This window comes from Aythya ferina, assembly GCF_964211825.1.
Source record: "Aythya ferina genome assembly, chromosome: 5".
Classification (NCBI taxonomy): Eukaryota; Metazoa; Chordata; class Aves; order Anseriformes; family Anatidae; genus Aythya; species Aythya ferina.
Genome location: NC_140301.1, coordinates 4,186,634 through 4,212,672, shown reverse-complemented (window position 1 = coordinate 4,212,672; position 26,039 = coordinate 4,186,634). Strand labels below are relative to the sequence as shown.

Genomic DNA, 26,039 nt, shown 5'->3' with positions numbered 1-26,039 from the left:
TTTTGAAGAAGGCCTGGGAGCCTGCACTTGTGCAGCTGTGTATTTTGACTCTCACCTACCACACCTAAGGCTGGAACTCCACTTCCTTTTGTGGAAGAAAGCTCCCCAAAGAAAGAGCATCACCTCTGCCAAGGCATTCCACCTGACCCTTGCTTTCAAACCTAGGACAGAACACTCTCCTTGTCCAGAAATCAGTCTTTTTTTTTTTTTTTCCAGGTTTAACAGTAGGCCCAGATTATTTCAGTTTGTTTTCCCCTTCCCAATCCTCAAAAGAGAGTATATATTAACCTTGTAGTTAATATATATGTGTAAACATGGAAAATGCACATTTAATGCATTTCTAATATAAATAGTAGATATATAAAAACTGAATAAATACACCATTGTATAAAGCTAAGGGAAAAAGATGAGTTTTTAAGAAAAAAAAAATGTAATTTATTTTCAAATTTCTTGAATTTTCCTCATCTTCAACCAAAAGCTTAAAAGATGCTCTATATGTTGATCACTGGAATCAGGATAAATGAATGATACCATGACAATATCACAGGCCATGCTAACTTTTTTGATCTTGCAACAGGAAAGACTGATTTCATCAATATCTGTCCCCCAGTGGGCCCAAAATATACCTTCTCAATACTATATCACTCACCCATAAAAGCATAGCAGGAGGCCAAGAGTTTGATAATCACTGCAAGTCTCTATGGTATAGGAAATTGATTTTGTACATCTAAAATAGTATCTACAGAATTAATAAACAATCATGACTAGTGGATGTAACGTTAGTATACAAAAAAAAAAAAATCACAAAAGGAGCACTTTACTAATGGAGAATTTCAGACTTCTGAGCTACAACAAATAAAAAAATATCAATTTTCATCGGCTGCATATTTAGCTTTAATTTTCTGATGGCCCTTCTCAATATGAAATCCTTGAAATTTTTATTATCTCTTCCTCAAGTGAAAGATGGATTACTAATAAAGGATTCCAAAGAAGTGAAGATGAACAGTAAAGAAGAAGAACTTAAGTGCAAGCAGAAGAGACTGGGCTCAATTATTTTGTCCAAATTTCTGTTGATATCATACAGCTAAACCTGGCATTGTGGTGGAGTACTGTCTACCTTCTGACATGTGCTGGAGTTTTTCCAAGATGCTACATCAGAAAGAACAAAAAGAAAGTTTGTATTATAGCCTCCATTCTTTTAGTCTGGACAGGGACTTATTGCACTCAGCCCCACAGCACTAATGCTGTGTGCTGTTACAAAGGTACATAAAGCCCTACTGTTAGGGCAAAATCAACAACTGCACTAGCCAAACTACGGAAGACTATGCAGAAGGCCTTTTCAACTACTGTGCGGAACACCAGATGAATTCAAGAAATCCCCTTCCATACCAATAAGGTAATACTGCACAAATTATCAAAATTTATTATATGCATATGGAGTCTCACCTCAAGTATAATTTAAAATAAATCAACAACAAACAAGATACAAGAGATCAGTTGCATTGATCCAATCCGCCTTTCACCACATATGATGAATCTACTTTAAATTTTAAACTTTCCAAACTACTGCTATTTAAGGTGTTTATTTACTCAGTTTTGAACATTGTGTAATTGCATTTTATGTTCAATTGTGGCTCACTTTTTTCTTGCTGTGCATAGTCTCCCTATTGCCTTTTTGAATGTGAAGTAAGGTTTCCTAATAGATAAAAAAACTTTAGAACTTTGAAACCATAATTTATATTGGCATGCACTCTTTGCACGCAGTACAGGATAAACTCACTTGACAGAGTAATGTGTTTTTCATTTGTAAAGTACATTATGATAATTGATTAAATCTGTTTAGCGAGCACAGAAACTCCTACGTTATGTTTACATGGCAAAAAAAGCTCAAATAGGTTAGTCAGATAAAACAAGAAATAGAAGCATAGAATCTAGAATATCATAAAATATAGCTCATGTTTTCTTTAATCTCAAAAGGAAACCTTTACTCCAACAAGAAAAAAAAAAAAAAAAAAAAAAAGGATTATAAACTGTACAAAAAAAAAAGATTTAGAAAAAAACTCTTGTTGCTTGCCTCTTTTCCTACTAAAGTAATTGTCAGTAATACAGTAGGGAAATTTATGATATTTTATCACGTGAAATTTAGTATTTTTTAAACTAACCTGGTAGGGAAAAAAAATATTTTTTGCCTTTTTTTTTTTTTTTTCAGACAAAAGAACCACAGAAAACTTTCCTTTCTCACTATGTCAACTTTTCTGACATGTTATTCTTTAAATATATTTATATTATGTTTATTCAAATGAAATATATAAATGATTTACTTTTACTCACATCTCCACTTATTCAAAAGGAATCTTCCTGAACATTCAGTACATGAATTTGCAGATTATCTTTTATATATTAAAATAAGGAAAGCAAAATGTGTGATCATTCCTAATTACCTTTCAAAAATCATATTCCAAACTGCATTTACTGATAGCTGAAAACAAGTAGTAAGTTTCTATCTCGTCTCCCATTACTGAAAAAAATATTATGCCTAAAAAATAAAAACAGCCATAATGGGTCGGACCAAAAATCTGTCTAGCCCATTATCCTGCTCCCAACACAGCCATTAGCAGATGCATAAGGAAAGATTACAAGAGGCATGGCAGGAGCTGAGCAACCCCTCCTTCCCATCTTCTGGCAATTAGTGGTTCAGGAACTTCCTAAGCCAAAATACATGTCTGAGCAGGATGTTTTCACAATTCGTGAAACAAAAGTAGCCATTAATCTCTTTTTGAACTCAGTTAAACTTTTGGCCTTCACAGCATCTAGGGGCAGCGTCTCACAGTGTTTGATTATGTTTTGTGTGAAAAAGCGTTTCTTATTGTTTTAAACTGCCTAGGGATATTAACACAGGCTCTTTAGTTCTTGTAAGCAAAGAAATACTGAAAGACAGCTCCGCATTCATTTTCTGTGTGTACTTCATTATTTCGTTTGCCCTACCGTATCTCCTGAGTTCTCATTTTCAAGCTGGAAAAATTCAGTTTATCTAGTCTGTCACCATACAGAAGTGACTTCGCACATCTGATCAGCTGTTTACCCTTTCCCATATTTTCTAAAAGCATTGCTAGCTATCCTATGACCTTACAAGATGCGATGGCAAGAACAGCACATGATATCCAAAATTCAGGTACATCAGATTTATACATATGAATCACATTTTCTGTGAATTCTTGTTTTCCAAGAATTCCCAAAATTACATTTCTCTTTTACGTGTTTCAAGAGAGCTGTTTCATTTTTTATCTTCCAGAAAAACTACTACTTTTCATTTAGAATCTTTTTTTTTTTTTTTTTTTTTTCCACTATTGGAAAAGTTAGTTCTTCTGTCTGTATGATGAAAGAGGTGGTTTTTGAGTTCCCTTCTCTTAGCATGCACTATGTTCATTAACATTTAATTTGATGAGGCATTTTATGTTTTAGTGACTCAATATTGACAGACACTTTAGTGATTTTGTAGTTGCAGTTATTTTGAATTAACCTGAATGATTTTGCATCAGCTGAAGTGGTGTTGATGCATGTAGTGGGTTTACGTGGCAAGGTTTTGGTAGCAGGGGGCCATAGGGGTGGTTTCTGTGAGAAAGATCTAGAAGCTGCCCCATGTTTGGGAAGGGCCCCATTGTTTTCCAGAGCTGAGCCAATAAGCAATGTTGTTTTGCGCCTCTGTGAGAGCATATTTAAGACAGGGGAAAAAAACGCTGCGCCACACACAGCAGCTGGGAGAGTGAAGGGAGTGAGGAACAGCCTTGCAGGTGCCAAGGCCAGTGTAGAAGGAGGGGGAGAGGTGCTCCAGGCGCCGGAACAGAAGTCCCCTGCGGCCTGTGGTGAGGACCATGGTGAAGCAGGATGGCCCCCTGCAGCCCATGGAGTACCACGGTGGAGCAGGTGGCCCTACACCGATGGAGGCTGCCGCCTGTGGAAGACCCCTGCCAGAGTAGATGCCGGGCCGGACCTGTAGCCTGTGGAGAGGAGCCCACGCAGGAGCAGGTGACCTGGCAGGAGCTGCTGCCCGTAGGGGAGCCAGGTTGGAGCAGTTTTCTCCTGAGGGATGGACCCCGTGGTACAGACCCATATCTGGAGCAGTTCTGGAAGAGCTGCTGCCTGTGGGAAGCCCAAGCCGGCTCAGTTCATCAAGGACTGCATCCCGTGGGTGGGACCCCACAGCACAGAGGACGGGAGTGACCGAGAAGGAGCGGCAGAGAAGAAGCGCTGTAGACTGACCATAACCCCCATTCCCCTGTGCTGCTCAGGGGGGAGGAGATGGAAGAGGGTGGATGGGGGGGAAGGTGCTTTTGGTTTCTTTCCTTTGTTTCTCACTGCTCTAGCTTCTTAGTAATGAGCAATAAATCTTACTATCTTCTTATGCTGAGTCTGTTTTGCCCGTTACAATAATTATTGCATGATTTTCTCGTCCTTATCTCAACCCTTGAGCCCTTTTCACATATTTTCTCCCCATTCCTCTTTGAGGAGGAGGAGTGAGAGAGTGGCTGTGGTGGAGCTCGGCTGCCCACTCAAGCAGAACCACGACAATGCAAAATACAACTACTACTGTTTTCCAGGTAGTTAACAAATAAGTTGAACAATATTGGTTCAAGCATAGGGACCTCACTGGTGTGATTTTGTCCAGTTCGGTTTTATTAAGCACCAGTAGCTGGTTACCTGACAGAGACCTTCATGTTTATGGATGATTCCCCACCAGTTTGAATTTCTGGATTCAGTATGCCATGGCATATTGACAAAAAAGCAATTTATCTAGAGTCTACATTAAAGGAGCAGCATTTCATGTAAAAATAGCAGTAAAAATAATTCAGTGCAAAATAAAAAGTCAAAAGAGTCTCCAGCATTTCATAAAGTCATTCTATTTTAATTGAGGTTGTAAAACAGTTGATGAAGTTTCCAAGACCATTCAACTGAATTTGAGTACCTACCAATTTGAATACTCTGAATTCTAGTGTCCCTGCCAAATAAAGCCTTTTTTAAATTGTATTATTTTGACAAAACCATTTGGCATCACAGGCTGAAATAATCTTAGAACAGCACGTTAAAAGATGTTGCTTCAACAGACACTCAGACCTTGTTTCATACAGACACTTCTACACTATGTAGAAGTACAACAGCAGATATTCTGCACTTCTACACAGTGCAGACATCCTGGAGAAAGGCTTACTGAAAAAAATTCATCTTACATTTTTAAGACGTGTTATATTCAGAGTTTTGTTACCTACACTTCTTTTTCCATCTTCTTTTATCTAGCAAGTAGTTCATTAACTAATGAATCACAGGATCTCTAGGATAGGCCAAGCAACCTTATAGGTGGCAACACTCCCTATGTTATGCCGGTGCTACATGAATACAAGAGTGAAGAAATAATAACTAGATCACTTGTGTAAAATTTCCAGCTTGGGACTTTCTACTGGCAGAACATACTCTTTTTTAAATTGCAAATGTTATAATGAAAAAGAGTTATGCCTCCATTTTAATGCTGAATTTCAGTAAGTACTGAAGTCTCATGTTTTATAACTATGTGGAAGCCTAAACTGATCAATCCACGTGAATAATTCCCATGTCTGTTATATTTATAAAGAGGAAAGTCTTCTGCTGTGTGGAATTATGTTTTTTTGAGGCTTCTTAGTCTTTTTATCCATTTTTACCTGTTATGACAGATTTATTACCAATCCTAATGATAGCATTTACTACAGCTTCCAGATAAGCCTACAGCGAATCAATGCCAAGTCTTACAACTGTGCTCAAATTTATTATTCTAATTAGCAGTAGGTAATTAATTGGCAACAAACAACTTCTTGAATGGATTTAGCCCCCTCCTTGAACATAATTCACCTCTAATTTTTTTCTAATTCATCTGTTCAAAATTATTCATAGGTACCCAATATACCCAGGGCCAGTGTCTACATTAATATAATGGACAGCAGAACTCAACTATCAGTGGAAGGATTTAATGAAGAGCCTTAGAGAAGGCTCTTATTTATCCTCAAGTTGCTTTATGCTATTAATTGCATAAAAGAGCCTTGTAGACCCATGATATATTTGCACTGATTTTAGCAAAATTTCATATAGCTAGAGAGCTAAATTAAGTAATATCGAATAGCTTTGGGGCAGCTTATAGTCAGGTTCCTGATTTTTAAGTGAAAACTCTTGCTTTGCAGATCATACCTATGAATATTTGACATTGTAATTGATGTGGCAAGCTAAAGAATTAGCCAAATGATTGCCCTTGATTTGACTTTTTCTAGTAAAACATCAGCAACCCAACTTCACTAGGACAAAAGTTGGTTTTAGTATGCATTATTTAAACCCTCAGAAAACAGAAAAAAAGCAAGGTCATCCCTAGTCTTAAAAAAAAAAAAAAAAAAAAAAAAAAAAAAAAAAGTTAATAGGTTATATTAGTCATATTTTAATTAGCCTCAACAATTAGTCAACCATTACAGTTATGGAAGTCTAAGAATTTCCCCAAATGAAGTCTCTAACTGATAATGCAAACTATAACCCTCAAAACATTACTCAAAACAAAAGAGTTTAAGTGTTGTAGTCAGCCAAACACCCTGAACTGTATTCTAGAAAACAGAACTCAGTGTGCATTGCTCACCCTTCCACCTCTGTTTAATTTAGAAGTAGGTTTAAACCACAAAGAAGTGCAGCAGAATTTAATGGAGGCATTACCACTAGGAGGTTCAGGAAGCAGGATGCCAATGAGCAGGATTATATTGCTAACAAAACCAGAATTACTCAAAGATCACAAATAAAATACAAATTTATCACAATAATGATAAAAAATTAACTGTTTTGTTGACCAAGGACACAACAACACTTCTGTTTTGTTGTTGTTGTTGTTTGTTTGTTTTAATAACTGATGCCCATAATCTTTTTCACCTGACCTGAAACCAGCAATGGTCCCCTTGTCATTTACTGAAACTTCAATGCAACCAAATTCAGTTTAGCATCTGTGCTCTGGGATGGAGTTACTGAAACCACCAGCCTCCTTGAAGTCAGCGCTACTATAGTGAAAACATGGTAAAACCACAAAAAGCTTGTGCCTTGATAGGCATCCATCCAATTTCTGCAGGGAAATTAAATGCAGACCAGTCTGTGAAACTTAGAACTAAACAACTGTGGTCAGACTGCTGTGTTCTGTGAAATCTTGTGCATCCACAAATATGGAAGAAATGTCTATAAGGAAAGTGAAAATACTATAAATACTTTTAATATATTAGGCATGGTGTATGGCTTCATCGCACCTAATTAAAAGGCCACATAAATCATTCAGTGTTAAGTGCTGCACGAATGTTCCTCTCAGATCTTTATGCCTTTCTGAGAAATCCTCACTGTAAGTTGTCCCCCTAAAAATGTCTGGAAATTTTATACTATCCCAGAATTACTGGCACACTATAGAACATATGGAAGACATGATATAAAATCACAGACTAATTCAGCTTGCTAATTAGGTTATGTAAAATCTAGGTTAAACTTATCAAATGTTAATTTTCTTCACACAGAAGAAAATCTTCACTTTTCTTCACTTCCTACAGCTTAGGTAGGGCCAGGTCTTTTCCAGCCTCCATCAACTGAATGGATAGTCAGAAAGCAAAAGGACAAATTCAGCCTGGTTTGAGGGATTTTCACATTGTGACTGGTACATCGCATTGTTAAAACAGAAGCTGTCTCAACAAGCACTTAAGCCACTGAGTTTGCAGAATATAAAGACAGCAATTAATGAGGGTAGGATTTCCTGACAGAATGGAAGGAAATGTTAAATAAAACATGCTTTCAGCAGCTTAACGACGCTATAAGGATACAGCTTGCAGGCAAAAGCTGGACAAACACTATACAAATATTGTCACGATCACCAACTAAGTCGATACATCTGTTCAATTTATATTTGCATAACATGACTATTTGAAATGAAAATTATTGCATTTGTGATGCTATTCTTGGATCAGCTCCCAATGGTTTTTAATATTCACAGAATATCAGTGTGAGACAGGCTTTATAAATAAATTAGTAAAACAACCAGCTAACCAAGATTTGTGCAAGATATTAGTTCTTTTGTTCAGCTTGCTACCTGATCATTTGTTCTACCCTGAGAAAGGGGATTCCCTTCCTTGCCCAGGCAAATTGTTCTCTGAAGGGCTGGATGAAGTAGCCCTTCCCTCCATCTGAGGTGAGGTCATGAAACAAGAAACTATTCTCCACTGTTCAGACAAAAGCAGTGCTGAAGCAGCAAGATCCTACCACTTCTGTTCTCAAATGACAGCCTGGGTCTTGCAAAAACAGAGTTATAGTTTTTCAGGGGGAGGGGGAAGTACCTGAGCTGAGAGGTCTTAACTTTGTCTAAAATGCCTAAATCCATGACTTTGTATTGTATTTAGCCCAATATATGCCGAAGAGCATAGCCTGATGGAATATCACAAGGCAGCTCTACCTAAAACATTTCTGCAGGTGTTCACAACACCAAGTGTGATTGTGTGACTGAACTGTGTTGGTAATCTCAAAGGGATGTTGTCCTCCAAGTGCATTCACATTGTTATTGTACTCAGACTACTTGCTGTCTGAGTAAAAAGTTCTAACTGCCACAAATAGCTCAGGGGGTGTTCCTGCACTGTGCGACAGGAGAGAAATGTCAACAAGGCCACCAGCAGGAGAGAAATGCTCAGTGAGTTCATCCTAGTTCACTGCTTCCTGATGCTCAAGCTACGCTTGTAATCACAGAGGTCAGTGTTCTTCACAGCTTTTTAAGAACAATATGCTCAGAGAGGAGTCATTGTAAACACCTAGCAGGGATGGAGAAATAGAAATAAAAGAGGGGGAGAGAAACAACACTGGAAATAATTTAGGGCCACAGACCATGGGAATGCTCAATCACAAGCAAGGACTAATTTGGAGACTAACATGAGAGTTCAGGAAAGTAGAGTCGGTGCCTCACTGAACAACTGAACATTTATTTTTTTCAAGTCTGCCTTAATTTGTAGTTTAATAACAAACAGTACCACTCACTGTGCTTTTTTCAAAGGAGTTATGACATGCATTATGAGCAGTACCATTAGCTTTTCACCTTTTGCTATTTACTCACTTAAGGTCCTAACCCTACTGATTAAATAAAGCCTGGATTACTTAATGAAGGAAGCAACAACCATTTTACAGGGAGTTATGAGATCAGTATCACTCAGGAGACTGCAGAAATTTGGGGACACTCAGTCACATCTATTGCACAGCAGCTCCTACTAAAACTGTAATAAAAGGAGTAAGAAAAAAAGCAAAGCCAACACCAGGTATCCAGGAGTCATATTAGAACATTAACCCTTCAACAGACAAACTAAAAAGATGAAAACTAGCAACAGTTTCATAAATACTGGACAGAGATGACAAAAATTCTTTAAGCAGTCTCAGTCAAAGAAAGCAGTTTCTAATCAAATCCAATATTTATGCTTAATAATATTTATTTATTTGTTTGTTTTCTGATCAAATCTAATATTCATGCTTATACATTTCTGTAGAAACCGAGGATTTGAAATTTAGATCTTAGGTCATCATAGCCACTTGGCTGGTAATTTGTCCCTAAATGGTTTAAAAAAAAAAATCAACTCAATAGTTTATCGTGAGCTCAAAAATGTTCTATTAAATGGTTATACTAGAATCTCACTGCTCTAATGGTTAGAAATTTCTTGCTTCTGATCTGAATTTCTTAATAGTCATTTAATGCCCATTTGGTTTCATCTTTCATTTTAAGAATTTATCTCCCAATGCATTTCTAGAAAAGAAAAAAAAAAAAAAAAAATCCTTCTCAGCTTGTTTTGCAAGAGTTGAAAAAGCAAGATTCTTAGGTTCTTTTTGTCTATTTGCGCTCCCCTTTCTCCAGACTCCCTGGTAGGTCTATAGCTGCTGCAAAATTATTTTTTTTACTACAAGACTTGATATCATTCCTGACATCAAATGAAGTCTCATAGTAACTTGCACAGTGGCATTAATACACCCCTATCTCAAACACAAATCTCTCTTCACACAGCCCAGGACTGATCTTGCTGCCCTACTCACTACATCTTACTGGCAAATGCTGTCACAGGCATCTTATTATCAACTAGCATATGTTTGTTTTTTGTTTGTTTTTTTTTTTGTTTGTTTGTTTGTTTTTTGTTTTTTAAGCTCTCCATTGAATAAGTTACAAATTGTTGCAGACTTTCTTATTGAGTCCCTCAACTACACGTCCTTTTTCTATTATCTCTGGCCTCAAGATCATCTTTTTCCAGACAAAAGGCTGATGATCTGTGCTAGCAATACTCCAAAATTTAAGCTACAGCAAATTGTGTCACTTGTGAAATGAAACAAATAAAAACAGGTATGAAGACCAATATTTGAAGTCTACTTCTCTCCTCTCAGAAATAACCTTACAGTTACTCCTTCCCATTTCACCTTTTGCCTAATAGCTACTGCTTGCTGTATTTACAAGTAAATTGTCATGTACATAATCTCCAATGAATTGCCTTGGTTAAAAGGGAAAACAGAAAATAAGATTACCGTATGAGATAATAAAAGGTTATTCCGTACATTCTATCTTTGGCAGGTTCATGTTCTGGCATCCCATTTCCCTATTAATCCCAAATCTTTAGGTAATCTCTGCTAGCATTTTTTCCCCTGAATTTCTTCTCTTTTCCATTCCAGCAGCCTCTTGCTCTACCCTTCCTGGCTCCCTAGACACAAGACTGTTTTCCCAATTTCTACTTGGAGGCACAACAAAACTTTGCTAGCTAGTAGTTCAGCACCTTAAATAGTCATCTCCTGCCTCATGGGGATTGAGTTGTGTTTTGCTTCTCTCAGGTATTTCAATTTTCTTCCTACACATTTAACAGTCAAAGCTAGATCATTAGTGTTCCTGTCTGCACTGAAAATTTAGTTTTTGTTCATCTGGAGTACTTTTTTTATTCTGCATTTAGTATCTACTCCTTATTAACAACATGAAGGAAGCATTTCTTACTTTCTTCTTTTTTAATTTGTGCTTATTGAATTTAGGTATTATTCAAATACATTAAATTGCTTTTCTGAACAAAAGTCTTACTGAAAAAAAAAAAAAAGTGTAACTAGCATTATACACTGGATTAAATCACCTCTAAATCACCTCTTAAAAGACTGTTTACCAAAGCTAGACCTTCTGTGCTATTGTCCCTACCTGGACCAGCCTTATGCTCCAGCCTGGAATAAAACACCAATAACTGTACGTGTGCATGGCACACTCCTCTTCTGTGCATGCTACCTCCCTCCCAAACTACAGATTATGTTTTAGGTTGTGATCTAATCTGAAGAGACCCCATTTTACTCTTGCCTTTTGAATGTGCTTCAAAATTCTGATTTCTTTCCTTTCCCTCATTCTGCTGATACTAATACTTCATTTTTTCTGCTTACACATTCACTGCCCTGTTGCCAGACTCTTGAGCCAAGCAAATGTAGGAGATATTTGTACTCCATTTGCTGTACACAGCCAGAGTTATATTTTGTGATTTAGTTAAAGCTTATGTCACCCTCCAACCACAATAAATTTACTTCGAGGAGTGGAGCAATCTAGTGAATAAACTGTTTGAGTAGAAATTGCAAAAGCAATTACAAAAGCTGGGCTCCACTCTGCTTCTAATGATATTCTGACCACTACTGTCACTTTCTACCAAGGATGTTTTTTTTTTTTTCAGCCAGACTGTCTCTTTTGCTTAGCCTCTGAAGTAACATGTCCTTGCTTTAGCACTGAATGCTGTGCACTGGATTCTGATCTTGGCTGGAGCTTCCAGGTGCTACCATAACATGCATAAGAGAGGTAAGCAAAATCTAAGCTCTTCTCAAACCTGAGAGGAGTTCTGAAGGCTAAAAGGCGACAGGAAAAAGGAAACGAACAGTTATTTTTACCACCAGAAAGTGGCTTTTGAATGAAGGACAGCAGCTGAAGAGTGAAGAATGCCTGAGCTAGTACAGACTCATTAAAATCTAAAATCCAAAGCAATCAGATTCCAAAACCTGAAAAAGACAGGGGTTCCAAAGGGTTCTTCAAAATGCTGAATGAAGTGAGGAAACAACCACAGCCTGGTACCCTGGTGAAAGTAAAGATGAGCTGGTAAGGAGTCTTGCAGATTGCTCATTCCTTGAAAGTAAATCATTAGTGAGGACTTTTCACCTTACTGCTTTTCCCAGCAGCTCTGGTAATCTCAGATGTAGAAGAGGAGTAAGCGAGGGAGCAAATCTCGCTGACAAGAGCACCACTGCACAGGTGTCAATCTCCATTTTCAGAAGGGAGCAGGTGAAAAGAATTATGTACCATGGAGGACAGAGACAGGTGGCTTTTACAGGGAGGGAGAGAATATTACAAAAGATTACAAAGAAAACAGAAAAAAGATCTTTTTCTCCCTTTCTTAGTGAGTAGGATGAAGCAGAATATCTATTTATTCCTCTTCATTTAGAGAGAGCAGGCTTTGGGTCACTGACAGTGAAACTCAGGCACAAATGAGCTCTCCATGATTCATAAGGGTATGCAGAGGCTCCACATTCTGGAGTGCATTAAAAACAGAACAATGATGTTTTCCAGAGGGGGGAAAAAAAAACATGGTTCTGATATTATTGCATAAAAGTCAATTATCCCTTCTTAATTATTTATTTAGTATTAATGAACTCTTATTAGCCACAAAAGGAACATGGAAAAGGGCTAACTGGGGAAAAAAAAAAAAAAAAAAAGTGAACTTGAACATGGGATTGCTGTTATTGTTTTGCAGTAATCTATCCCAGATTCAGCAAATTATCCTCTCACACCAAATATAAATAAATTAGTATTTTATGTGAGTACAGCATTCTGCATTAAAAACAATTAAAGGATAAGTGGAACTACGTTGTTGTCCTACTATAATGCTTTATGGTACCTCATAGGGGAGCAAGGAAATTGGATGTGGAAATGTATCAGAAGCAGAAGCAAGGAAATACTCCATAATACAAAGTTTCCTGTAGTCACCAGTCTTGACTAAATTTTTTTTTCATGTAAATTACTGTGGTAACAGAATTTCCTCAAATGGGAAAACAGTGTCTGATAAAAAATGTCTTATTCATTGAAAATTCTTTTACTTTCCCTTTCTCTGTTCCTACTATGAGAGTAAAGTCTTCAGAGGAGGGGAAAAAAGTTCTGTGTATTTGTCAAGTGTCTGATTAACAATCCTTCAGTGCTGCCAGCATACAACCAGAAAATAAGCTAACAGACTTCACTGTATAAAGAAGCAAATGCAAATAGATTTACATTTAGAATTTTCTGTGTAATACCTATGTTTTACTGATTTCCAGAGAAAAAGAATATATCAATTTAGTTTTATTAAAGGACTATCACTTCATAAAAATTTCAAAGCACCTGCTAAGTGGTTTCTCAAAGCTGTCAAGTAGGGGGTGCTTTTCTAACTGAGACAAATCAGGATGGAAATTCAGAGTTAACTCTGCACATCACTAACTGCAAGGAAAAGTCTATGAAATTCAGATTCCAGTTTTCCCTCTGCCACCTGTTTCCAGAAGGACTCAATACCCTCAGTTCCATATCCTAAGTTTTAAACCATCTGAAACAGGATCAGAAGTGCGCATGTCTAACCTGGAGATATGCAGTTTCTCTCTCCAGCATCCCCTTCCTACAAAAGTTTCATATAACTAAACTCATTATTACACTGGGCTATAATGAAAAATTATCCATAAAAAGCAAGAAACTGAACCTTCATCCTCTAATCACAAGAGAAGAACTAATTATGCAATTCCCATTTTGTAAAAGATATGACATTTCTCTTGGAAGTTTTCCAATAATTAATCATTTAAATAGATGTGCCCTTCAAAAGCCACTGACAGGTATCTGTGTCCTGTTACCAATAAAACAGGCGTTAAGAAGAAAAAAAAAAAAAGAAACAATACAAGCAGGGGCCCTTGCTGTCCTGCTTCTCAAAATTGCTATGTACAAAATGTACAGAAAACTTGGTTCTAGTGGACAACAGAAATCAAGTGTCAATGAACTTATTTAAGGCCAGTCAAAAGAAACAGGAATTAGTAAAAGCGTAATAGAAGCTGCACGCTGAACAGTAATAGCTTGCTATCACTTCCCAACCTTTAAATTACATTCTATTGTCTATGTAAAAGTAGTTAAAAGAAAAATCAATGTTACGTGCTGCAACCCCTTACTCCTATGATTGAGTCAGCAAAAACAGCAATAAGTATCTTCTGTCTGTATTTTGCCAGATGTGTACTGACAGTAAAAGTAGCGGGCTTACATTTCCTTTTCTTTTCCATACCCACCTTTTCCCATTACCTTGACCCTCCAGGCATCTGACCTGAACTCAGAAGTTTTGAAAATGTGAAATACTCCAGGCTGCACTATTGAAACTGTGGTAGAATGGGGATAGAAGAGCAACACTGATACACTTGTCAGTGATTCTCCTGAGACTGAGGAGGGATGGGACAAAGTCTTTTTCCTATATTCAGGGAATATCACCTTGGTCTTACTGCACTCCTGACCTGTTAAGTGTGGTTGGGTTTTCCATCAAGTATAACCTTGCTGCAACTAGTCTTTCCTATTCTTTGCAGCTGCCTGGAAAGATGGCTGGTTATAAAATGAGTTAAACTATGACAGAACATACGCCAATGAAATTAACTTCTTACTTGTGTACTTTTTTCCAGATTGTATGTTCACTTGCAGAAGCATAGTTTAAGGCAGATATTGTAATACTTCATGTTAAGTGAAGTATTAGACCTAGCACCTGCTGGTCATTTTCTGATGGTCTTATTTGTTGTTTGCCAGGTTTTTGTTTTGTCTTTATGTGGTTTGGTGGTTTGGTTGTGTGTGGGTTTTTCTTCATTGCTGGTTTTTGGTTTTGGTCAGATCAGTTTTCAGGTACCAAGCTCAACTTCCACTCACAGTGACTGAGTATACATACATGCAGCCCATGCCAGTGAAAAACCTATCAGTTAGAATACCACCTGTGCATTAATAATATGCCAAATATCTCCCATATCATATCACAAAGTGAATCTTTAACATATTTTAACTGCATATTCCATCCTTTAGCTTTTCACTATTCTAAAATTAACCTCACACAATAGATGCAATAGAAGGCATTTTTCTCATGCAACCAGCACTCAGAAGTCCTGTTAATTTGGTGCGCACCTTCAGCTTTGAGAAAAACAAATCTAGCTTTGTTAAATGGTCTTATAGCACCTTCTCATTTCATTTTACTTTATTCACATACCTGAGGATAAATGTTTGTACAAGTCTCTTGTCCTGCCGTTGCAGGATATCTTACTCCTGTGTACGTATTTAATTCAATTTTCTACCTTCTCATTTCTTGAAAACACTGCAGAAAGTTCATGAAGGAGTTCTCTAGGCCATGCTAAATAACCCCTGGATCACACTGTTATTAGCTAGGATACTCTTCAACCACCTGCCTGAGGTCAGCAAACCGCCTGCCTACTCCTCACACAGGTGCCTGAGTGGCAGCATTCTGGGTACCTCAGCTTCACAGGCACCCAGAAAAAAAGAACAGCACGATGGCAAAGATCAGCAGGACACTTCTGCCTATTAGCAAAAAGTTAAACTATTTCTGACATAAAAGAATGCTTGAAGTCCTAACGTGTCTCCTCTTATATAACCCCAGTAAATTAGCTAATCTGTACTACATTTATCTGCTTGAAGCAGGAAAGCTTTTCCTAACGAGCTGCAGGGATGTACACAGGCCTCTGATGATAATGGGCTGTTTTCACTGTTAAGGCCCTTAGAGATATAAAACATAACTAAACTCACTTCTGGTTATAAATGACTTAAGGACCTAATTTGAGAAACAGTGCTGCTTCTCAAAGCAGTACATAAGAATGATTGGGGACTATATATAGATTCAAATAAAGCCAAGCTAGTTAATACATGTAGAAAGTATGTACAATTCCTGTATTTATTTATGAAATATTATGCATGTTCCAGCTTATCACTTCAACCTTTCCTGATTTATCTAATGTCTAGGTGATTTTGTTATTTTATATTTATTTATTTTTGCCAAAGGCATTCCTTTGGAGTATGAAACAGGTAATCAGTCACAAAGTATATGAAAAATGTTAAGGATGACTTCACGTGCTCTTCATATATGCCTAGATGTAAAAATGTTTTTGTAATAACACAGACAAGCATCCATCTACAAACATACATTGAGAGGGGTCTGGCTGAGACACTGAATAAAAGAGTTCTCATGACACCAAGTATATACAAAGCTAACAGAAATGGACAGGCAACCTCCCCTTATAGTTTGGGTTTGGCTGTATAACCTTTGTAAGCAATTTTGAGAAAATTATCAGCTAAAGTGTCAGCAGCAAAAGCATCAGGTGCAAAATGAGAACAGTAGTGAGGTAAAACCTTTCCCTGAGACACCAGAAGAGATAGGAAAATGTGAAAAGAAATGATAACCCTCAAACAATTAATCACTCAAATGCTCACAAAAGATAAAAGCACAGAGGATAAACAGAGTTGCAATAAGTTGTCGGAACATATGGAGCCATTTTATTTCTTCCACATGCAGGTTTAAGAAGCTTTCTAGAACAAGATCCTGCAAGTATTTGGTAGAAGAATATGCCGAAATCAAGTTTTCTGTGCTATAGCACTATAAATGAAGTGTGCATACCAAAGGAATATAATGCATATCCATACGTTGCATTAAATTAAAAAGTAGTGAGCCAAATGTTCACAAAGATAATAGGAGAAATTAGCTGTACTTATCAACTCCTAATGTGGGAAGTTTCTACGAAAAGAATGTTAAAAATGTTTATGAAGAGATACTGCTCTATCATATTTCTCCACTCCGGTAGGTGCACTGGATTATAATAAAGTGGTAAAAAATAGTGCCATATAAATACTGACATTTGAAATCTGGAAGCCTGACTACTTCAAGGTTATTCTTAAGATTGGGCACTCAATTTACACACTTGTGAATGGGCAGCTCTTGACTTCCGCAGGCTGGATATTTGTAATATTCACTAACTCACTGCCACGATGTCATCCTTTATGCCCTGAAGACAGGCCATTACACTTGACTGAAAAATTTAGCCTTACTAATTGGATCTAGGTGAATTAATTTTGAAAGTGTTTTTTTTGTTTGTTTGTTTTTAAATAAGCTCAAAAATAAAGGTGGAAGTTTCATTTTTCATCAATGGCACAAAAAAAAAAAAAAATCTCTAATCTTTGCAACTCTCACTGAAACCACTGGCCCAGAATCCAAGCCTGGTGCATAAACCTGCAGAGAACTACCACTGCCATACTTCAGGTCCTGAAAAACTGGAAAAACAATCTGAATAGATAATCATTAATTGAAATTACTGCTTCCCCATTCCAGTATTTTTCTGTCACTTGTGTTTTCTTTCCATATTTATCCGATAAATGAATTGACTAACACGTACTACAACAAAATCAGGATTGATCAAAGTTTGAAAAACAGTCTACAAATACATGAGAAGTATCAGCATAAAAAAAAAAAAAAAAAAAAAAAAAAAGTAGAAAGTCTGCTGCAAGCAGGAGATGGAACTATATTTCAAGAGATTCCTTCCAAACTAAATTATTCCTCACTTCTATGGTTTATTCAAATCCAAAATCAAAAACAGATTAGTCAACAGTCATTCAAACAGTGATTTCACCCACTGAATAAAGACCTTATTTACATATAAACTTCTCCCCTCAATGCAGATGATACAATAGAGTCCAATCTACGAATCTAATTCCAAGGATAGTCACAAAGTTACACTGGAAAGTGCAGCATCTCGGCTGCTTTTTCAATGCTTCTCAGCTATGCCACCATAAGCAAGTAGGTCGAAGTCTGTTGAGCACATCTGAGGCTCTCCTGCCTCAGACAGGCAGTACACTACCACGAGCGACCAGCAGCCACCCTGTTCCTCAGCAGTGTACTGACTCTACTGGCAGGGCTGGCCATTAGGAGACATGAGGCACGTCAAGTTAGCATTTAGCTCTCCAGATTAGCTTTGCGCTCTGAAGTCAGAAGACTATTTATTTTAAAAGCGAAAAATTTGATGTAATATTCCACTGTGAACATTTGCTTCCTGACTAGTTAGAAACTATGGATTCATAGTCATGTAATGTCCTCTACCTTTAAGCTTGCTTATTTATAAACTACAGGTATGCCAGGTGAACTTATCCTACTTGAATATGGAATATAAAAATTATTTTTTCATTGCTGTAGCAATGAAGTAACTTCTGCATGATGCATTTTAAATTTCATCTACAAACTTAGTTTCAAAATGCTAAGTTAAATTCCAAAATGGAACACTTGTGTATGCACAGCTATCACTGAATAAGAGTTTTGCCCTGCAGCACTTCCTAAAATGGTGCCTTCAACCATCTTGCTATCCATTGAATAACCTCAATCTGTCTTGATACCATTTCCTGGTCCACCTCTTTCTCTTACAGTATTTTTTTTCCTCATCTTCCCCTTGTTTTACCCCTATCTACTCTTTATTCTGAGTAGAATCCTACTCCCATTTAAGACAGTGGAAAAACATTTCCATCAGCTTTAATTGGGCAGAATATTACACTCTTGATGTGAATGCTTTCTATTTCCATTGCACTGCAGAATGACTTCAACAATAAAGTATCCACAAAAGGGAAGCTATAGAAATCTCATACCTGAAGCATAGTGCATAGTCTATACATGCAACATAAAAGGATTTTCCTCTAAGAAAGTAAAGAAAAGCACATCTATAGTCCTTTAGGATTATTGCCTTAAAATAACATATATATACTTCATCACATCCAAAATGCTGTAAGGAGCAAAAAGAATCAACTGGCACTGCTAACATTTCAGCTTAATATTAAACTCTTGTATGCATTTTACTCCATCACTCCAAGTCCCTCAGGGTTAATGTGAACTCAGAAAACCAGCCACTAACAGACACCAGCAAATTTAATGAGAGTAGAAATGGGGTCAGACTAGCATATTTCTTAAGATCGCTCTACTATTTGTCAAAAAGGGAAAAAAGGCAAGAAACCATTTACAAAGTTGTAGCATTGCTCTGCTGGCTTTCTTAAATTTGCTCATTACAAGTTACTGAACAACTGATTACAAGATCACCATCCCTAGGCAGCAGTGAACCAGACTGAAACAGACCAGGCAATTAATTAAGGAAGAAATTCCCAGGAAATGTGAACTGAAGTGACAAATACATCGTATTCAACACAATCTGGTACTAGTATTTTGAATAGCTGAGAAGACAAGTAAAATCTAATAAGTAAAATAGTAAAATCTTAAAAATATCCTTAAAAGAGCTATTTTTTTTTAAAATCAGTTTGGAAGAAAACACCTTAGAAGTAAGGAGGTATACATGATTAATCATCATCCTCTGTTATAGCCACTGTTGAAAAGGGTTTAGTGAACTTATGTGCCAGGCAACAACCCTATAAAAATGAAGGCAAAACATTGCACACAGAAGGAACAAGTCAGTCTTTGTGAACTAGCACATTCTGCACATTCACGGAAAGCAGCAGCTATATAGCATTCAACATTAGTGACCGACAACAGTGCAATAGGATGATGCATGCATAATAACAAGGCATATGAGGTCATAACATATCAATTGCTTCGGAATTATCGTTAGAATAGCAACTTGTGAACTTGTGGAAATTTGTTAACAAAGGCTTCCTTTGCATTTCACCACCTGAAGTAGAGGAAGATACAGGAGGGCAAAATGCTCAGCCTAAAGTCGAGAAATTAATCAGCAGTACAACCAGGGTAGAATCAGGAAGAATGACATACAATGCTCAAAAATAAAGCTTCAACAAACCTTACTGTCCTTTTGGAGACAGATAGTAACACTGCCTTTTCTCACAATAAAACAATAGCAAATTCAGTGAATTTCTCAAGCCTTAGAATCCCTTCATTAGTTTCATCTCTCTTTCAGAGTTGCATGAAAAGGAGGACTATTCCCTTTCCCCCCTTAATTCCCTTAAGAGAGGACTACTTCACCCTTTTTGAGCTCTTTTTGGTTAGCTAAGTAAGGTGAATGTCCTTGGTATCCTCCTAAGTTTGTATTTTACAAGGAAAGATGTCTTGGATATAATGAAGTCAACAGCCAGGACTTCACCCTTAATGACCTTCCAGAGCTAACAAGAATAATTCCAGCAACATTATGATGTATATACATTATATACATGACAACAATATGGCCTAGCTGCTTAAATGACAGGCATAGTATGGATCTTTATTCTTGCCAGCAGAATAGTAACATCAGAATGCATGATACGCATAAAATTGCATAGAAGGTCAGTCTCAAAACAGTTTTGCAAAATAGATGACTTCCAACCTCATAATGTAAATTGGAAAAAAGAGTCTTCACTGTGATTTGTCAAAGTTTACAAAGACATGGAGAGTAATCAAATCAGAGAGTAGACACTGCACTGTTTTCCCTGTAAGCTGGGTTAAGTTTAATGTTACTTAATTTTGCCTCCCTGAAGACTTGTATTAATGGCAAACTCTTCCATATGTGATAAAACATACTAACAAACAAAAAATAAAGCTTTCCAAGATTCACACCAAGAACTGCAGTCAGTGTAGCGGAAAATCTCTTGGTGCAGTTCACAGGGTGTGAGGCATGCTGTGCTCTGGTGGAGCTGTGGGGCAATCATCCAGTTAGTTTTAGTATGACCTGCCAATGCCAGCATTACCACTTCTGGCTCCTTCCTTCCTATACCCTGGAGACAGTGCAGGAGATCAGCCTCAGTCCTTAAGCACAGCATCACTTCCAGGCAGGCAGCAGCATTGCTCAGTGACTGCATGAGGCCAAATGCAAGCATCAGGCTTGCATGCTGTGGGATGCAGCTCTCTCTTGCTTCCTCCAACTCTTCCTTGTCTTGCATGTCAAAAGATACCAAGTTATCATGATGGTCTGGATCCTTCAGTGCTCTAGTGTCCGTTACTCTGCATCCCTTTCTCCTCCTTAGCCACACAATTGCTAGGAGCAGTTCCTTCTCCACAGCTAATGCACTGGGTTCAGAGGGAGTATGCTTGCAATCAAGGCTTAGTATTCTTTACTGCCAGAAAGCTGACACAAACAATATAGGAAGTCAAGAATGGGGCTCTTACCAGCTTCCTGTGGCAGTAGCATTCTAACGTAACGCAACATTACTGTCAACAGCATCTCAAAGGAGCTATTTAACTATTACGGTATTTAGTGGGAAAGGGTTAGTTGTTGTTTTTTAAAGTCTTTGTGGCAATTAGGCAAGACATGACATATGAGTAAGATGCCTGTATTCCTTAAGATGGTACCAAAACCAAACATTTTCCAGTCTATTTTTACCTTGTCTTTTTTTGTGGGGGAACAGAGATGAGGGGGAGGGTTGAGGGTGGGTAAGAATGTGGGGTGTGCAAGGGACACTTCCTGTGAACTAATGAGCAGAATGTTAACGCTACAGTGGTATAAATGTAAAACAACATTATAATAGGCAAGAAATGCTGAAATCCAATTTTGAATTAAAGAACAAAGATGGCAATAGAAATAAAAATATTTGATGATTAAGGAAAAAAAAAAAAAAAAAGAAAAAAAGAAAATCACAAGCTTCTCACCATACCGGTAATGTACTACAAACTTTCCAGTATCCATCTACATTACTGGAAGACTTCACAAAGCAGACAGCTGTCAAGACCTTAACTCTCAAAATGATGTAGAAACATTTCATAGAGTAAAAGAAATCAAAAGATTTTGAATCAACTAATGTATCATTCACAATGTCAGATTTGTGAACAAGAAAGAAAATCCTACATGCAAAATGAAACTAAAAAAAAAGGAATAAAAGAAACTAGCAAGACCGTCTTGTGAAAACAGCACAGGCATCCAACATAGTGGTAGTATATAGGTAAACCTGATAAGTAGCTTTTCTGAAATATGCTACAGAAAAGCAAGAATAACGAAGATTAGAACACAAGTAAAAAACATACAAATACTTTGAGAAGGCCTTGTTAGGACCAGGAAAAATTTAGAGTGCTGAAAAGCACAAACTGCGGAGTCCAAGCCATAAAACAATGACTAGAATAACTAGTTTTAGGGTCCATAGTTGACAGGATTACTAATCCGATGTCACAATAAAATTCATGAAATATAGTAAAATACAGTTAGAAAGTACCACCTGTGACTGGCAGATAACCTAACATTCAGGCAAGTTCTTTTTCCATTATTTTAAAGACATTAATATGAAGTCCTCTCTGAAAAAGATATCAATTCCCACACACAAGATATTCACCAGGCAGATGGGGTCTGTTATCTCCTCTAATATACAAACAGACAGTCTCTTCTACAGATTTCCACATTTCAAAATACGCATTCTGAAAATAATCAAACTTATGATAAAGGCTATAGCAGTACTAGTTTGATATCTACACAGTATGCATCACATACTATGAAACATGCTCTTGACCCTGACAAGAGGGATCCAGGCTGAATTCTTAGCTATCATTAAGGATGAAAGATGATGCTTGATCAATTAAAATAAAAAATGCTCCCAAGTAACATCAAGCCACAAATACGAAATACCAACATTAATGAAAAAAGGTCTAGTGAGGCAAATTGAATAGATGGTTAAAATTCATCAATTTGTTCACATTTTAAAGTCACCCCAACTTCACAATTATTATAATGGACAAACTCAAATTCCCTTCAGGTTAAAAGCCAAAATTCTTTTGTGACTAATACAGTTCAACATAAAATATTATACGGCATAGCTCTGGGAAGTAATATAATATGTTTCTGCAGCATAATACACAATTAATACAAAGCTGTAGTGATAAAACCATCAGAATGAAAAGGTTAGGAAAAAATCTCGCATTCTGGCAAACTTGCACACCCCAAAAATGCATAAAGTACAAGTGAAGTCCAATTATTTTTATTGCCTGTGAGCTAAACTGCTGACCTACACTTTAACATCCTGAATATAGGAACAGAGATATTTTACCCATGTATTCAAAGAAAAAAACAGTTGAGTTCATATTTTTCCTGAGGGCCACAAAATGATGGTAAATCAATAGTCACTACTTTACTAACACCATCCCTTGAATCCAGTCAACTACCAACACCTGAAAATCCTTCCCAGAAGCAGCATACGGATACACATACCTGTTTTAGCTACTGCCATCAAAGCCCTTGCGAACAACCTGGCTTTCAGTTTTGTTATAGGTAGAATAAGACACTAACAACAAAAATACTTACTTCATAGTGAGGCAAGCTCTCTTTCTGAATCTATACAATTCTTCACTGAATTGTTCTAGGGTGACCAAGTAAAACGAAAAGAACACAGGTTTATTAAATGAGGTACCATCAGTACCTTGATCTATGTTCTAACTGAATTTATTCCTTGTCACCGGTAGGTAACTTGATAGCATTACTGGCAGAGCACCATCCTCTCTTCCGTAGTATTCTATTCCTACAGCTTGCTAAGAAAAAAGCTTTTTAAACATTTTCCTGTTCCATAGCAAGCATTACATTCTTGGTCTGTTGTTTGTTTTTTTGTTTTTGTTTAATTTATGGAGTAGCAATTCATAGAGCTACGTAAGCACAATGAACTTTGAAAACCTTCAACTCTCAGCTCTTGTATCACAAAAAAATATGTACTTGTTCTCTAGAGTTTCTTACCATGTTTGTCTAAATGCTTTAAAGAGCCATGACATGAGTTCATGACATCATCCAAATAAAAACAATTATAGGGAATGTAGGGTTCAAATTAGTAGGACAAGATCTATGAACAGTAAGTAGCCTAAAAAATGCAAATAGGAAATACAGATGTTGTTTTCCACTTCACAAGAAGTGCTTATCTGACAGGAAGTTCAGTTTGCAGACGTGGGTGGGAAAAGCCAGAAATACAGAACAAGTCCTTTATTATTAGCAGCAGGCACTACAGAAAGCCATGAAAAAAAAAAGATTTCAGAACTTACTGAAGATGCTTAAGCAGTGTAAGGACATATACAAACACTAATTAGACAAAACATTTAGATTATCTCAATTTAAACAATATTTTATAATTATGAACTTGAGCAGTCTTAAAGTTGTGCATTCTTATAAACAGATTGCTGGTTCTTGAGGAGTCAAGGTGTTATTAAAAGATGAAAAAGTGAGGTGAGTCTTGTGAGGGCTGACAGAAATGATAATAAAGTGAAGAAACCATGCAGATTTGCAGCAAGTAGAAAGGTGTTTTGTAGCAGCTAACAGGGATTTATACTGTTAAAAAATAGACCAGACTGAGATAAAAGTGAATAGCTTCTATTCAGACTAATTCACAGAAGTCACATCCCTAAGAATCACTCACTTGAGGGTTACATGTTTAAGAAAGTAGGCACGTGAAACAGACAGTATTTCAATGAACTAACATGCAATCAAATTTAGTTGCTGCCCCAAACTCACTACAAACCAGAACTTCAGTTTAAGGCCTCATGATCATATGGCATCAAGACCTACAGATCCCCACCACTTGCAGAATACAAGTGGCAAGTGGTCATTGGCTAGCTGTATAAAAAGAAACACTATTGAAGGAAGACCAACAGGATGATAAATTCTTTGCCTCGAAGCCCTATGTGGTGTTGCATTTGTTAATAAAGAACATGTAAATGCAACATTAGACATTGAAAGACTGTGTCTTGTACCTCAAGTTCAGTGTTCTTAAAACCTCTTCTCAGCTGTACAGAGGCTGTGTGACATTCTAGAAGTAAAATCCAAGGTGTAGTCCTTGAAATAATTCAGCTTATAAGCAGGAAAAATGCATCTTGCTTTCCAAAAATCCTTACATTATCTTTCTTATTAGGAGTATTTTTACAAGTTGGTGTTGTTTTATGTTTGTTTGTTTGTTTTGGTTGAGAATGTAGCTTCCTTTAAGAAACTCCATTAGAAACTTCTATTAGTTTCATTTTATATGTCTATATGTTCCATAAATGTCTGCATGTTTCTCATCTTGATCTGGGAGGAAAACAAGTCAAATCACTGCAGTTTCTACAGCATAATTCTGGACTTCACTTGCTTTAAGTCTCAGTTTTCAACTTTTGGCAAACACTCCATCAAAATAACAATTCAGCCCAAATAAATGCTATTTTTATTCTAGTTTTGTGATATTTTTTTTTTTTTTTTCCTAGCATCAATTCAATAAATAGCTCTTTCCCTATTGGGCTATCAGCAAAGTAGTTAGAGGTGCAAAAGACAAAATCATTCCCATCAATTCATGGGTAGAATGTATTGGTCCTAGAGCTCAGATGCATTTGTTTTCTATTTGTGTAATGAAAACCCACAATTTAATGTGAACAATCCGATGAGAATTCCCTGCAGTTTGTAATGAGAAGGTAATCTGGTTCATATCTACTGCTGAGAAAAAGGTTTGGGTTCTGTGGCCATATTTGTGTTACATTGACTACGTTCTTGCTTCCACTGTAAAGTTATCCCTATAAAGGAATTTTTCTTAAATCCTTTTATGAACCTACCCTCTTTCAGTAATTTCCATCACATCTGATACAGTGTACAGACTAGATACAGTTACTACAGCTTGTACAGTTCCTTTCACGAGAGGAGTGAACATGCATGCACAGTGAGCAGATCTCCAGCCAGCACTACCTGCCATGCAGAAACAAAAAATAATTTTTTAATTCCTTGAAATGTTAAAAGGAAAAAAATTACATATATATATACACACGTATATATATATATATGGTAAAAATGTATATATATATGGTAAAAAAGCCAAAAGTCCTACTGTAATAAATCCAGGTTTCTTAACAGATGATTGTCACTTTAATAGATTCTTAATGGCAGAAGGCATGTAAATCTTAATTTATATAACAGGACATCTAAGCAGATCCTTTAGGAAAGTTATCAGAACACCTGCAGATACATGGCACAATTTAAAGAGCAGAGTGAAGCTATAAATACACATGGAGTGACCTCATTCATATTGTTCTTTCATAGGACTCAGATCTTTAGTTCAACAAAAA

The 26,039-nt window shown here is 36.8% G+C and overlaps 1 protein-coding gene across 8 annotated transcripts in view; it reads right to left on the bottom strand.

The window, feature by feature from the left end:
• Positions 1-26,039, bottom strand: part of INSC (INSC spindle orientation adaptor protein) — a 139,741-nt gene that overhangs the window by 67,495 nt on the left and 46,207 nt on the right. The window contains exon 1 of one of the 8 annotated variants that reach the window (XM_084521885.1): positions 15,288-15,430. The exons of the other annotated variants lie outside the window; for them this stretch is intronic. The gene's annotated coding sequence lies outside the window, so the exon portion shown is untranslated. Of the gene's footprint in view, positions 1-15,287; positions 15,431-26,039 lie in introns of those variants that run through there. 8 annotated transcript variants of the gene reach the window in all.